Source organism: Nerophis ophidion, linkage group LG14, assembly GCF_033978795.1.
Source record: "Nerophis ophidion isolate RoL-2023_Sa linkage group LG14, RoL_Noph_v1.0, whole genome shotgun sequence".
Taxonomy (NCBI): Eukaryota; Metazoa; Chordata; class Actinopteri; order Syngnathiformes; family Syngnathidae; genus Nerophis; species Nerophis ophidion.
In genome coordinates this window covers 44,064,783-44,080,243 of record NC_084624.1, presented here as the reverse complement: position 1 = coordinate 44,080,243, position 15,461 = coordinate 44,064,783, and the positions used below count along the sequence as shown (strand labels likewise).

At 40.9% G+C, this 15,461-nt stretch overlaps 1 protein-coding gene across 1 annotated transcript in view; it reads left to right on the top strand.

The window, feature by feature from the left end:
• The window catches only part of insra (insulin receptor a), a 157,221-nt gene that overhangs the window by 25,332 nt on the left and 116,428 nt on the right, over positions 1–15,461 (top strand).

Below are 15,461 nucleotides of genomic sequence, written 5' to 3'. Positions count from 1 at the left end.
AGAATGGTAAGAAGAATTTTATTCATTATTAGTTAGCTTCAGAATAAAAATCTTATTAAAATGAATAACAGACGTGTTATACCCTAATATTGGTTTTACATTTAAAAGCACAAATGTTGTTGTATTTAGTGCTAAAAAAATATTATATGGCTCTCATGAAGTATTAGAGTATACGTTCTCACGCAGTTGCTTTTAGCTGCGGGCATTAAACTACAGCAGGGGTGTCCAAACTTTTTCCACCGAGGGCCGCACACTGAAAAATCAAAGCAAGCGGGGGCCATTTTGATGTTTTTTATTTTAAAAACCAATACAATATATGTGTAAAAATATACATTTACACCTCCACTCAGGCTTGATCCCAGGGACCCCAAGGATTTTGTGTCAAAAAAATATTTAAAATGTGTCATTATTTTGTATTATTGTTATCCAAGGTTTAAATCTCTAGATGAGGGGTCCCCAACGTGGTACCCGCGGGCACCAGGTAGCCCGTCAGGACCAGATGAGTCGCCCGCTGGTCTGTTCTAAAAATAGCTCAAATAGCAGGACTTAACAGTGAGCTGCCTCTATTTTTTAAATGTTATTTATTTACTAGCAAGCTGGTCTCGCTTTGTTCGACATTTTTATTTCTCCATCCATCCATCCATCCTTTTTCTACCGCTTATTCCCTTTGGGGTCGTTGGTGCCTATCTCAGCTACATCTGGGCGGAAGGCGGGGTACACCCTGGACAAGTCGCCACCTCATCGCAAGGCCATTTAATTCTAAGAGATATAAAACTGAAATAGAATTTGTTTAAATAGATTTATTTATTTCTTTACTTTGCTTCTTATAACTTTAAGAAAGACAATTTTAGAGAAAAATACAACCTTAAAAATGATTTTAGGATTTTTAAACACATATACCTTTTTACCTTTTAAATTCCTTCCTCTTCTTTCCTGACAATTTAAATCAATGTTCAAGTAAATTTTGTTATTGTAAAGAATAATAAATATATTTGAATTGAATTCTTCATTTTAGCTTCTTTTTTTTCGACAAAGAATATTTTTAATATATTTCTTCCAACTTATTATGATTAAAATAAAAAAAATATTCTAGAAAATCTTTAGAATCCAATTTAAATCTTTTTTCAATGTCTTTTGAATTTCTTTAAAAAAAATTTGTTCTTGAAAATCTAGAAGAAATAATGATTTGTCGTTGTTAGAAATATATCTTGGTCCAATTTGTTATATATTCTAAGAAAGTGCAGATTGGATTTTAACCTATTTAAAACATGTCATCAAAATTCTAAAATTAATCTTAATCAGGAAAAATTAGTAATGATGTTCCATAAGTTATTTTAAAATTTTTTTCAAAAAGATTCGAATTAGCTAGTTTTTCCTCTTCTTTTTTTCGGTTGAATTTTGAATTTTAAAGAGTCGAAATTGAAGATAAACTATGTTTCAAAATTAAATTTTCATTTTGTTCCTGTTTTCTCCTCTTTTAAACCGTTCAGTTAAGTGTTTTTTCATCATTTATTCTCTACAAAAAACCTTCCGTAAAAGGAAAAAAAAAAGTACGATGGAATGACAGACAGAAATACCAATTATTTCATATATATATATATACATACATATATTCATTAAATTTAAATTGAGCAAATTGGCTATTTCTGGCAATTTATTATAAGTGTGTATCAAACTGGTAGCCCTTGGCATTAATCAGTACCCAAGAAGTAGCTCTTGGTTTCAAAAAGGTTGGTGACCCCTGCTTTAGATCAACATTAGGTCTATCTATCAATATAACGTTTTGAAAGATTTAAGTTGTATGCCCTTTTTGTCAAAGAAAACACTGTTTTGTTATGGAAAAAAAACACAGAATATGCAATAGTTTCCCCCAATAGAATTTTAAAGAGGAATATTTGAGATTATAGAATAATTGGAGCCTTAAAAATGTCAACACATAACATTGATTTCATTATTTTATTTTTTTTCGCAATGACACAAAAAAAATTGCACTAAAGTTATTGCGGATCCAAAAGGGTCCTACTCATTAAAAATAAACTTTTTTTTTTTTTTTTGACTGTTTACTTTAAACACAATCGTCTTGAGATCAACTTCAGATTCATCTGTCAATTATAACTTTTATTGTTGTTTATGTTTTTTGTTTGTTCTTATTAGGCCCTTCTTTAAAAAAAACAACAACTTTGTTTTTTATATGGCAAACACAAAATATGCAACATTTTCCCCCAAAAATATCTCAAAGTGGAATATTTAATTTGACATTGATTTTGCTGAATTATGATTTTTTAAAAGAAATTAACAGCCTGCATGGCAGCTGTGTTTTATTAGAGTAAACATTGCAACATTTTCTTGCCACATTTCACTTGTTTACTCTTTTATACCACTTTTTCTGTTTTTTATTTTTTTAATTGTATTTTTAGAATGTGCTTAGGGCCGTTAAAAAAAATTACCCGCGGGTCGCAAATGGCCCCGGGCCGCACTTTGGACACCCCTGCACTACAGGCTCTTCTCACTCCTTCTTGTGTCTCCTTCTCACAGACAGCAAGCGCACCTTCTTACATACGTCACATACTGTCACGTCATACGTCACACTGCAAAAAATAAAATCTAAGTAAGATGAAATATCTCAAATAAGGGTGATATTTGGTTATTTTCTGTCTGATAAAATAATTCTCCTCACTAATAATTAATGTGGTCTGCCACATAATTTAAAGTGGCCCCGTCGCGTCATTCAGTGTTTTTTTTATTTTGTGTGTGTGGCCCGCTACGTCCTCCAATGTAGTGTTTAATGTGGTCTGCCAAATCATTTAAAGTGGTCTTCCATGTCATTTGCATGGCAGCTCCCTCCATCAGTGTGTGTGAATGGGTAAATGTGGAAGTAGTGTCAAAGCGCTTTGAGTACCTTGAAGGTAGAAACGCGCTATACAAGTACAACCCATTTATTATTTATTATAAGCAGATTTTATGTTCGAGTGTTTTACTTGTTTTAAGTGTTTTGGTCCTAAATGATGTCAGCAAGATATTACAGCTTGTTGCTGAGATGTGATGACCTATATTGAGTAAAACATGCTTGAAACTAGAATATCAACTGTTGCAAAGCTGTGTCATCAACACTCACAAGTATAAAACTACTTTTTCAAAGTCAGAATTTCTTATTTCAAGCATGAAATAACAAAATCATGACTTTGACACAATTGTGTCTCGTAATGAAAACAGATGACAGCCAAACGGACTTTGCTGTTTTATTTTCAATGAAACAATAGAAAATAGGTACTCATATAGTAGTACAGTTGGCACAGTACAGTAAAATGACAGTTTATTTTTGAAGACTTAAAATGTGACATTTCAAACAATTTTGAATGGAAATTGTTCCTGCACATTCAGATATATACAGTATATATATGTATATATATATATATATATATGTATATGTGTGTGTGTATATATGTATATATACATATATATGTGTATATATGTATATATACATACATATATATGTTTATATATGTATACATACATACACATATATATGTGTGTATATATGTATATATACATACACATATATATATGTGTGTATATATACATATATATGTGTATATATATATATATATATGTATGTGTGTGTATGTATATACATATATGTGTGTGTATATATGTATATATACATATATATGTGTATATATGTATATATACACACATATATATGTTTATATATGTATATATACATATATATGTGTATATATGTATATATACACACATATATATGTTTATATATGTATATATACATACACATATATATGTGTGTATATATGTATATATACATACACATATATATATGTGTGCATATATACATATATATGTGTGTATATATATGTATGTGTGTGTATGTAGGTGTGTGTGTGTGTATATATATTTTTATATATATATATGTGTATATGTGTGTGTGTGTGTATATATATGTATGTGTGTGTATATATGTATGTGTGTGTGTGTGTGTATGTATATACATATGTGTGTGTATATATACATGTTTGTGTGTATGTAGGTATGTATATATACATATATATATATGTATGTATGTGTGTGTGTATATGTATATATATATATATATATATGTGTGTGTGTTTGTATATTCCTTGCGCACTAATTTACTGAAAGAGCACGCACTTCCATCCATCCATCTATTTTCTACCGCTTATTCCCTTTTGGGGTCGCGGGGGGCGCTGGCGCCTATCTTAGCTACAATCGGGCGGAAGGCGGGGTACACACTGGACAAGTCGCCACCTCATCACAGGGCCAACACAGATAGACAGACAACATTCACACTCACATTCACACACTAGGGCCAATTTAGTGTTGCCAATCAACCTATCCCCAGGTGCATGTCTTTGGAAGTGGGAGGAAGCCGGAGTACCTGGAGCGCGATGATATCATGTTATCGATGGGAAAATGCAAGAAATGTAATGCCGAACGCATATCATTATGTCAAGATAATGGCATTAAAGAATATTTTTCAACATATTGACAAAAAAGGTCTCATATTAGTTTTTTCTATCAAGAAAAGTGCACTTGTTATTAGTGAGAATATACTTATTTTAAGGTATTTTTGGGGTTCATTGAGGTTAGCTAATTTGACTTGTTTTGGAAAATTTTGACAAGCCAAATTTTCTTGTTCTATTGGCAGATAATTTTGCTTGGTTAAAGTAAAATGCCCGCAACTTTTGTATTTTTTTTCCTTGTTTTTGAACACTGACTTTTTGCAGTGCAACTAGTTATAAAACTTTGAGGATATCTGTATTACATGTAGGCTAACATATCAGACACACCATTAATGTAGGTGTTAAAAGGGGGCCAACGTGGAAGACTTGCAGCTGATAAAATCAATCTTCTGATAAATTGCTTATGCAAGCAACAAAACAAGGATTGGCCAATCGCCCACTGAGAGTAAATGTACTACGCCCGGCTGGTCAATCTGGCAAAACACAGACGTACGTAAACAAACGTACACACACAAACACACACACACACACACGCACACACACACACACACACACACACACACACACACACACACACACACACACACACACACACACACGCACAGGCACACATGCCGTGTAATAGAATAGTATTGTATGTATGTATGTATGTGTGTATGTATATATATATATATCCATCCATCCATCCATCATCTTCCGCTTATCCGAGGTCGGGTCGCGGGGGCAGCAGCCTAAGCAGGGAAGCCCAGACTTCCCTATCTCCAGCCACTTCGTCTAGCTCTTCCCGGGGGATCCCGAGGCGTTCCCAGGCCAGCCGGGAGACATAGTCTTTCCAACGTGTCCTGGGTCTTCCCCGTGGCCTCCTACCAGCTGGACGTGCCCTAAACACATCCCTAGGGAGGCGTTCGGGTGGCATCCTGACCAGATGGCCGAACCACCTCATCTGGCTCCTCTCGATGTGGAGGAGCAGCGGCTTTACGTTGAGCTCCTCCCGGATGGCAGAGCTTCTCACCCTATCTCTAAGGGAGAGCCCCGCCACCCGGCGGAGGAAACTCATTTCGGCCGCTTGTACCCGTGATCTTATCCTTTCGGTCATGACCCAAAGCTCATGACCATAGGTGAGGATGGGAACGTAGATTGACCGGTAAATTGAGAGCTTTGCCTTCCGGCTCAGCTCCTTCTTCACCACAACGGATCGATACAACGTCCGCATTACTGAAGACGCCGCACCGATCCGCCTGTCGATCTCACGATCCACTCTTCCCCCACTCGTGAACAAGACTCCCAGGTACTTGAACTCCTCCACTTGGGGCAGGGTCTCCTCCCCAACCCGGAGATGGCACTCCACCCTTTTCCGGGCGAGAACCATGGACTCGGACTTGGAGGTGCTGATTCTCATTCCGGTCGCTTCACACTCGGCTGCGAACCGATCCAGTGAGAGCTGAAGATCCCGGCCAGATGAAGCCATCAGGACTACAGCATCTGCAAAAAGCAGAGACCTAATCCCGTGGCCACCAAACCGGAACCCCTCAACGCCTTGACTGCGCCTAGAAATTCTGTCCATAAAAGTTATGAACAGAATCGGTGACAAAGGACAGCCTTGGCGGAGTCCAACCTTCACTGGAAACGTGTCCGACTTACTGCCGGCAATGCGGACCAAGCTCTGACACTGATCATACAGGGAGCGGACTGCCACAATAAGACATTCCGATACCCCATACTCTCTGAGCACTCCCCACAGGACTTCCCGAGGGACACGGTCGAATGCCTTCTCCAAGTCCACAAAGCACATGTAGACTGGTTGGGCAAACTCCCATGCACCCTCAAGAACCCTGCCGAGAGTATAGAGCTGGTCCACAGTTCCACGACCAGGACGAAAACCACACTGTTCCTCCTGAATCCGAGGTTCGACTATCCGGCGAAGCCTCCTCTCCAGTACACCTGAATAAACCTTACCGGGAAGGCTGAGGAGTGTGATCCCACCATAGTTGGAACACACCCTCCGGTCCCCCTTCTTAAAGAGAGGGACCACCACCCCGGTCTGCCAATCCAGAGGTACCGCCCCCGATGTCCACGCGATGCTGCAGAGTCTTGTCAACCAAGACAGACCCACAGCATCCAGAGCCTTAAGGAACTCCGGGCGGATCTCATCCACCCCCGGGGCCTTGCCGCCGAGGAGCTTTTTAACTACCTCAGCGACCTCAGCCCCAGAAATAGGAGAGTCCACTACAGATTCCCCAGGCACCGCTTCCTCAAAGAATGACGTGTTGGTGGGATTGAGGAGGTCTTCGAAGTATTCCCTCCACCGATCCACAACATCCGCAGTCGAAGTCAGCAGAACACCATCCGCACCATACACGGTGTTGATAGTGCACTGCTTCCCCTTCCTGAGGCGCCGTATGGTGGTCCAGAATCGCTTCGAAGCCGTCCGGAAGTCGTTTTCCATGGCTTCCCCGAACTCTTCCCATGTCCGAGTTTTTGCCTCCGCGACCGCTAAAGCTGCACACCGCTTGGCCCGTCGGTACCCGTCCACTGCCTCCGGAGTCCTATGAGCCAAAAGAACCCTATAGGACTCCTTCTTCAGCTTGACGGCATCCCTCACTGCTGGTGTCCACCAACGGGTTCTGGGATTACCGCCCCGACAGGCACCAACAACCTTGCGGCCACAGCTCCAATCAGCCGCCTCGACAATAGAGGTTCGGAACATGGTCCACTCGGACTCAATGTCCCGCACCTCCCTCGTGACATGTTCAAAGTTCTCCCGGAGGTGTGAATTGAAACTCTCTCTGACAGGAGACTCTGCCAGACGTTCCCAGCAGACCCTCACAATGCGCTTGGGCCTGCCAGGTCTGTCCGGCATCCTCCCCCACCATCGCAGCCAACTCACCACCAGGTGGTGATCGGTAGAAAGCTCCGCCCCTCTCTTCACCCGAGTGTCCAAAACATAAGGCCGCAAATCCGATGACACAACTACAAAGTCGATCATGGAACTGCGGCCTAGGGTGTCCTGGTGCCAAGTGCACATATGGACACCCTTATATTTGAACATGGTGTTTGTTATCGACAAACTGTGACGAGCACAAAAGTCCAATAACAAAACACCACTCGGGTTTAGATCCGGGCGACCATTCTTCCCAATCACGCCTCTCCAGGTTTCACTGTCGTTGCCAACATGAGCGTTGAAGTCTCCCAGTAGGACAAGGGAATCACCCGGGGGAGCACTTTCCAGTACTCCCTCGAGTGTACCCAAAAAGGGTGGGTATTCTGAACTGCTGTTTGGTGCGTAAGCACAAACAACAGTCAGGACCCGTCCCCCCACCCGAAGGCGAAGGGAAGCTACCCTCTCGTCCACTGGGTTGAACTCAAACGTACAGGCTTTGAGTCGGGGGGAAACCAGAATTGCCACCCCAGCCCGTCGCCTCTCACTGCCGGCAACGCCAGAGTGGAAGAGGGTCCAGTCCCTCTCGAGAGAACTGGTTCCAGAGCCCTTGCTGTGCGTCGAGGCGAGTCCGACTATATCCAGCCGGAACTTCTCTACCTCGCGCACTAGCTCAGGCTCCTTCCCCCCAAGTGAGGTGACGTTCTACGTCCCAAGAGCTAGCTTCTGTAGCCGAGGATCGGACCGCCAAGTGCCCTGCCTTCGGCTGCCGCCCAGCTCACAATGCACCCGACCTCTATGGCCCCTCCTATGAGTGGTGAGCCCATTGGAGGGATGACCCACGTTGCCTCTTCGGGCTGTGCCCGGCCGGGCCCCATGGGAACAGGCCCGGCCACCAGGCGCTCGCCATCGTGCCCCAACTCCGGGCCTGGCTCCAGAGCGGGGCCCCGGTGACCCACGTCCGGGCGAGGGAAATCTGGGTTCATTTCGTTGTAATTCCATAGAAGTCTTTGAGCTGCTCTTTGTCTGATCACTCACCTAGGACCTGTTTGTCTTGGGAGACCCTACCAGGGGGCATGAAAACCCCCAGACAACATAGCTCCTAGGATCATTGGGACACGCAAACTCCTCTACCACGGTAAGGTAGCAGCTCAGAGAGGAGTATATATATATATATATATATATATATATATATATATATATATATATATATATATACATACACACATACAGTGGGGCAAAAAAGTATTTAGTCAGCCAGCGATTGTGCAAGTTCTCCCACTTAAAATGATGACAGAGGTCTGTAATTTTCATCATAGGTACACTTCAACTGTGAGAGACAGAATGTGAGAAAAAAATCCAGGAATTCACATTGTAGGAATTTTAAAGAATTTATTTGTAAATTATGGTGGAAAATAAGTATTTGGTCAACCATTCAAAGCTCTCACTGATGAAAGGAGGTTTTGGCTCAAAATCTCACGATACATGGCCTCATTCATTCTTTCCTTAACACGGATCAATCGTCCTGTCCCCTTAGCAGAAAAACAGCCCCAAAGCATGATGTTTCCACCCCCATGCTTCATAGTAGGTGTGGTGTTCTTGGGATGCAACTCAGTATTCTTCTTCCTCCAAACACAACGAGTTGAGTTTATACCAAAAAGTTATATTTTGGTTTCATCTGACCACATGACATTCTCCCAATCCTCTGCTGTATCATCCATGTATCCATTTTGGATACATGGATTTAATGTTAAAAAGCGAGTGTAATGTTGTCTCTGAAGGTTTCAGTTTCAGTTTCAGTTTATTTTCAGTCTAACAAAAACATATTCAAACATAGATCACGATTCAAAAATGAATAACATGACTGAAACAGGCAGAAGCAAAAAAGCTTATATGCCCAACATAAATTTTTTACATTCAATTAAGTTACCTTTTCTAATAATTCTGCAACACAAAAAGAAATATAGTCATTCAGCATCCACATTCAGGCTGCCCCCCAACAAATAATACAAAAATATGTACCTACACACATACACTTTTCTGTAAATAGATAAACATACATACCTTCTAAATACAACATTTAACCAAACAAACATAAATTTCTAGTTCACATAACTTTTTAAAATACATTGTCACATGTTCTTTTTGAAATTAAATACTGAGTCACTCATTTTTATTTCTTTACCAACAGAATTCCACAAATTAACACCGAGAACAGATAAACATCTACGTTTAACAACTAATCTTGCTTTTGGTAAAATAAACTTAGATTCATCTCTTAGATTGTATTTGCTGGTCTGTAGAGAGAAGTATTTTTGAATTCCTTCTGGAAGAGTATTTATTTTTGCTTTGAACATTATCTGTGTTATTTTATAATAAACAATATCTTGAAATTTCATAAGTTTTGATTTAACAAATAATGGATGGGTTCTCCTTGTCATCTCAGGGCATTCAATCCGCCTTCAAAGAACTCCGGCTTATTAGTGATTCCCAGAGCCCAAACAAAGTCTGCGGGCTATAGAGCGTTTTCTATTAGGGCAGCAACAAGCTGTAATGTCGAACTGAAATAATTTTGGACCAAAACCCTTAAAACAAGTACCGTATTTTTCGGACTATAAATCGCAGTTTTTTTTCATAGTTTGGGCGCGACATAAACTCAGGAGCGACTTATGTGTGAAATTATTAACACATTACCGTAAAATATCAAATATTATTTATCTCATTCGCGGAAGAGACCAAGAAAATGTCAGCAATCGTCACACACACATCAACCAATAAGAATTCGGCGGGGGAGGGTCATGGCAGAAGTGCATTGTGGGTCATGGAATGCTAACTGCTATATGCTATATGCTACTGCCGTAGCTATTAAAACGTTGGCGGTAACTTATAAAAACGTTGGCGGTAACTTATAAAAACCTTGGTGTCACCAAATACATTATGTGGCATGTCTGCACGGTAGCATCATCATAAACACCACCGTGCAACATAAGGTTCCCCGCTCCAAACGTCACCGACAGGTTCCGTGCGGTTAAGTATTGGCAGCGCGGGAGCTAATGCGTCGAACAGTCTGAAGTCACAGAGGTAACTCCACAAATCATCTCGGGGCCAAAACCGAGGACGAGTGCAGCTATGCTCGGCGGTGGCAGCGCTCCACATCAGACAGAGCCTTAGGGCCAGCAATGTGGTTGCTAAACAACATGTCAACAAAGATTGTCTGCTCTTCATCACTGCCAGAGAAATGGACACATATTTTGCTGTGAAATATCTCCTCTAATTACCAAGAGATCTATTATTTTACCCCGCTCTGTGACAATGTCTGACTTTTTCTTCGCCACAGGCCAGACGTCTTACCCAAGGCATCAGTCCCTTTCAATCCATGTAATCCACACAGACGCTAAAGAAATGTAACATTAATGCCTGAGCTCATACCATAGCGTCCATAGGTCAATCAATCAATCAATCAATGTTTATTTATATAGCCCCAAATCACAAATGTCTCAAAGGACTGCACAAATCATTACGACAAAAGGGCAAGGAAAACTCACACCCAGTGGGCAGGGAGAATTCACATCCAGTGGGACGCCAGTGACAATGCTGACTATGAGAAACCTTGGAGAGGACCTCAGATGTGGGCAACCCCCCCCCCCCCTGTAGGGGACCGAAAGCAATGGATGTCGAGCGGGTCTAACATGATACTGTGAAAGTTCAATCCATAGTGGCTCCAACACAGCCGCGAGAGTTCAGTTCAAGCGGATCCAAGACAGCAGCGAGAGTCCCGTCCACAGGAAACCATCTCAAGCGGAGGCGGATCAGCAGCGTAGAGATGTCCCCAACCGATACAGGCGAGCGGTCCATCCTGGGTCCCGACGAGCGGTCCATCCTGGGTCTCGACTCTGGACAGCCAGTACTTCATCCATGGTCATCGGACCGGACCCCCTCCACAAGGGAGGGGGGGACATAGGAGAAAGAAAAGAAGCGGCAGATCAACTGGTCTAAAAAGGAGGTCTATTTAAAGGCTAGAGTATACAGATGAGTTTTAAGGGGAGACTTAAATGCTTCTACTGAGGTAGCATCTCGAACTGTTACCGGGAGGGCATTCCAGAGTACTGGAGCCCGAACGGAAAACGCTCTATAGCCCGCAGACTTTTTTTGGGCTCTAGGAATCACTAATAAGCCGGAGTCTTTTGAACGCAGATTTCTTGCCGGGACATATGGTACAATACAATCGGAAAGATAGGATGGAGCTAGACCGTGTAGTATTTTATACGTAAGTAGTAAAACCTTAAAGTCACATCTTAAGTGCACAGGAAGCCAGTGCAGGTGAGCCAGTACAGACGTAATATGATCAAACTTTCTTGTTCTTGTCAAAAGTCTAGCAGCCGCATTTTGTACCAACTGTAATCTTTTAATGCTAGACATGGGGAGACCCCAAAATAATACGTTACAGTAATCGAGACGAGACGTAACAAACGCATGAATAATGATCTCGGCGTCTTTAGTGGACAAAATGGAGCGAATTTTAGCGATATTACGGAGATGAAAGAAGGCCGTTTTAGTAACGCTTTTAATGTGTGACTCAAAGGAGAGAGTTGGGTCGAAGATAATACCCAGATTTTTTACAGAGTCACCTTGTTTTATTATTTGGTTGTCAAATGTTAAAGTTGTATTATTAGACACTGGTTTGAATGTAACTTAGATATTGGGTTTCACTATGTAAAGTGCTTTGAGTCACTAGAGAAAAAGCGCTATATAAATATAATTCACTTCACTTATTAAATAGAGGTCGGTGTCTAGCAGGACCGATAATCAGCATTTCCGTTTTTTTACGCCAAGTACGCTTTTAATCATCAAAATATATTTTTTACACCATCATGTACAGCAGGGGTGAAGTGAAGTGAAGTGAATTCTTTTTATATAGCGCTTTTTCTCTAGTGACTCAAAGCGCTTTACATAGTGAAACCCAATATCTAAGTTACATTCAAACCAGTGTCTTGCCCAAGGACATAACAGCAGTGACTAGGATGGCGGAAGCGGGAATCGAACCTGCAACCCTCAAGTTGCTGGCACGGCCACTCTACCAACCGAGCTAAACTTTTTCCACTGAGAGCCACACACGGAAAAATCAAAGCAAGCGGGGGCCATTTTGATATTTTTTTTAATTTAAAAACCAATACAATGAATGTATAAAAAAAGTCTACATTTAGGTCTCCACTCAGGCTTGATCACGGTAAATCCAAAGGGTTTTGGTCAAAAAAAACAAAAACAAAAAAACTATCATTATTTATATTATTATTCAAAGTTTAAATCTCTCGATCAACATTACTGTCAAAAAAACATTTAAGGTGATACCCTTTTTGTCAAAGAAGAACCCAGGTTTTTTATGGAAAAAATAACCTAATGTGCAATATTTTCCCCCCAATTAAATTTTAAAGTGGAATGTTTGATATAGTAAAATAATTGGAGCCTTAAAAAGGTCAATAACTCATAACAACATTGAAATTTTTTGAGTAATGACACATACAAAAAAAAAATCGCACTAAAATTATTGGGGATCCAAAAGGGTTCCACTCATTAAAGTGTTAAAAAATGAATTATATTTTTATTGTTTACTTTTTGCATAATAACCTCAAGATCAGCTTCAGATCCATCCTTTAAATTATAGGTTTGATTGTTTTACATTTTTTTGTTTATTCGTTTTAGGCCCTTTAAACAAAATATGCAACATTTTCCCCAAAGAATATCTCAAAGTGGAATATTTAATGGGACATAGTTAGAGCCTTGAATATGTCAATAATTCCTAATGATGTTGATTTTGATTCATTATTATTTTTTAAAGAAACAGCCTGCATGGCAGCTTTGTAATATTAGACTAAACATTGCAACGATTTATTGTTATATTTCACCTGTTTGCTCTTTTACACCACGTTTGTTTTTTGAGAAAGAAGGTGCGAATCTGGTACCAAATGAAGAAATAATTAATTCCCAAGAAAAACAGCAGGGGGTCCATCATCTGGTGGTGGTTTGGCTTCAAGTGGGAATATGTCAAATAGACAACTTTAATTTGTCAAGTGTGGGGCAAAAGCGTTGCTACAAAAAGTAGCATTACTGCTAATATGTAGCATCATTTGAAAAGTCACCTGCTAGAGAATGAAGAGTGATTTCTCCGCATGTCAACATCTTCATTCTGTGCCACACCATCAAAATGCAGAGGCAAACATTTCCACATCAACACTGTATGAAAAAAATAGTCAAAAATAGAAGGAGATAACGTCCGCAGGAACCTACCACATAGCGAAGGATTGGTTTAAAGTCAAAGCTTATGGTTTGATGTTTAAAGTTAAAACAATATGTTGAAAGTTTAGAACATTATCCAAACATGAAAATCAACAATGTCGCACAAAGAAGGATAAAAACAACTGAAACATTTTTTTATTGCTAAAACAGAGTAGATGCGGGAAATATCGCTCAAAGGAAGACATGAAACTGCTACAAGAATATACCAAAAAAGAGAAAAAGCCACCAAAATAGGAGCGCGAGACAAGGAGTAAAACACTACACACAGGAAAACAGCAAAAAAGTCCAAATAAGTCAGGGTGTGATGTGACAGGTGGTGACAGTACACCTACTTTGAGACAAGAGCTATAGTCATGCATCCTTGGTTATGCTTTAAAGTCATATCCAACAACTTTTTACTGTCAACTGAGTTTTGTTTTTTAATATCTGCTTGGGGTGTGCCTTTGCAGTTTTCCAAAACAAAAAATGTGCTTTGTCTCAAAAAAGGTTGAAAAACACTGTTCTAAAGATTCTAAAAACTTGTTTTAAAACCAGTGAAGACCTGGCATTCCAGGCTATAGCTCCCAGACTCTGGAATAATTTGCACCAATTCCTCCGTGATCTTGACTGTGTTGAAACTTTAAAGAAACAATTGAAAACTTCTCTTTTTAGCAAAGCTTTCAGTTAATGCACCTTTTAAACTATTGTTTTTAATCCACTTTGTATCCTTTTAATGATGTTGCCTTTGTTGTTTTAAATTGAATGCCTGGGGATAAGTTGATTGGCAACACTAAAAATTGGCCCTAGTGTGTGAATGTGAGTGTGAATGTTGTCTGTCTATCTGTGTTGGCCCTGGGATGAGGTGGCGACTTGTCCAGGGTGTACCCAGCCATCCGTCCGATTGTAGCTGAGATAGGCACCAGTGCCCCCCGCGACCGCAAAGGGAATAAGCGGTTGAAAATGGATAGGTTTTACTTCACCTATGTTTTGTACAGTGTCAGGTTCAAACACTGACGACATCTATTAAACGAGACAAGAAGCAAGGAATCAAACAGAGACAGAATTAAATTTGGCTCAGTGAGGAGAACGCGTACATCTGTACCCTTGTGCAGTTTCACTACGCTCCGACCAAAGATTGTACGCCTCCTCTTTTATTTGGACGTTCCCTGATTACTTGGCAACAGCTGTCGAGTCCACGGTCACAACCTATTGTGATCAAGGGAGTTGAGGTACAGACCGTGGACTCATTCAAGTACCTCGGGGTTTGGGTGGACAATAAGCTGGACTGGACTGTTAACACGGACCACCAGTACAAGAAAGGACAGAGCAGGCTGTACTTCCTCAGGAGACTGCACTCCTTCAACATCTGCAAAAAACTCCTGTGGATGTACTACCAGTCTGTGGTTGCCAGTGTTCTGTTCTACATGGTAGTGTGCTGGGGGGGGCAGTACATCTAGGAAGGACAGCTCCAGACTTGAGAAACTGATCAGGCGGGCCGGTTCTACAATGGGAATGAAACTGGACTCACTGGTGACGGTGGCAGAGAAGAGGACTGTGGAAAAACTAGTGAGCATCCTGGATGATGCCAGTCACCCTCTGCATAGTGTTATCAGTAGCCAGAGGAGCCTGTTCAGTTCTAGACTGCTTCATCACAAGTGCAGGACTAATAGACTCAAAAACTCATTTGTCCCACACGCCATTAGACTGTACAACTCCTCTCTGGGGGCTAGGGGGGCGGGGGGTACTAGGATGACAGGGGATGCAAAACAATAACAGTGCAATACGTTTTCATAACATGGTCACTACTGCCTACT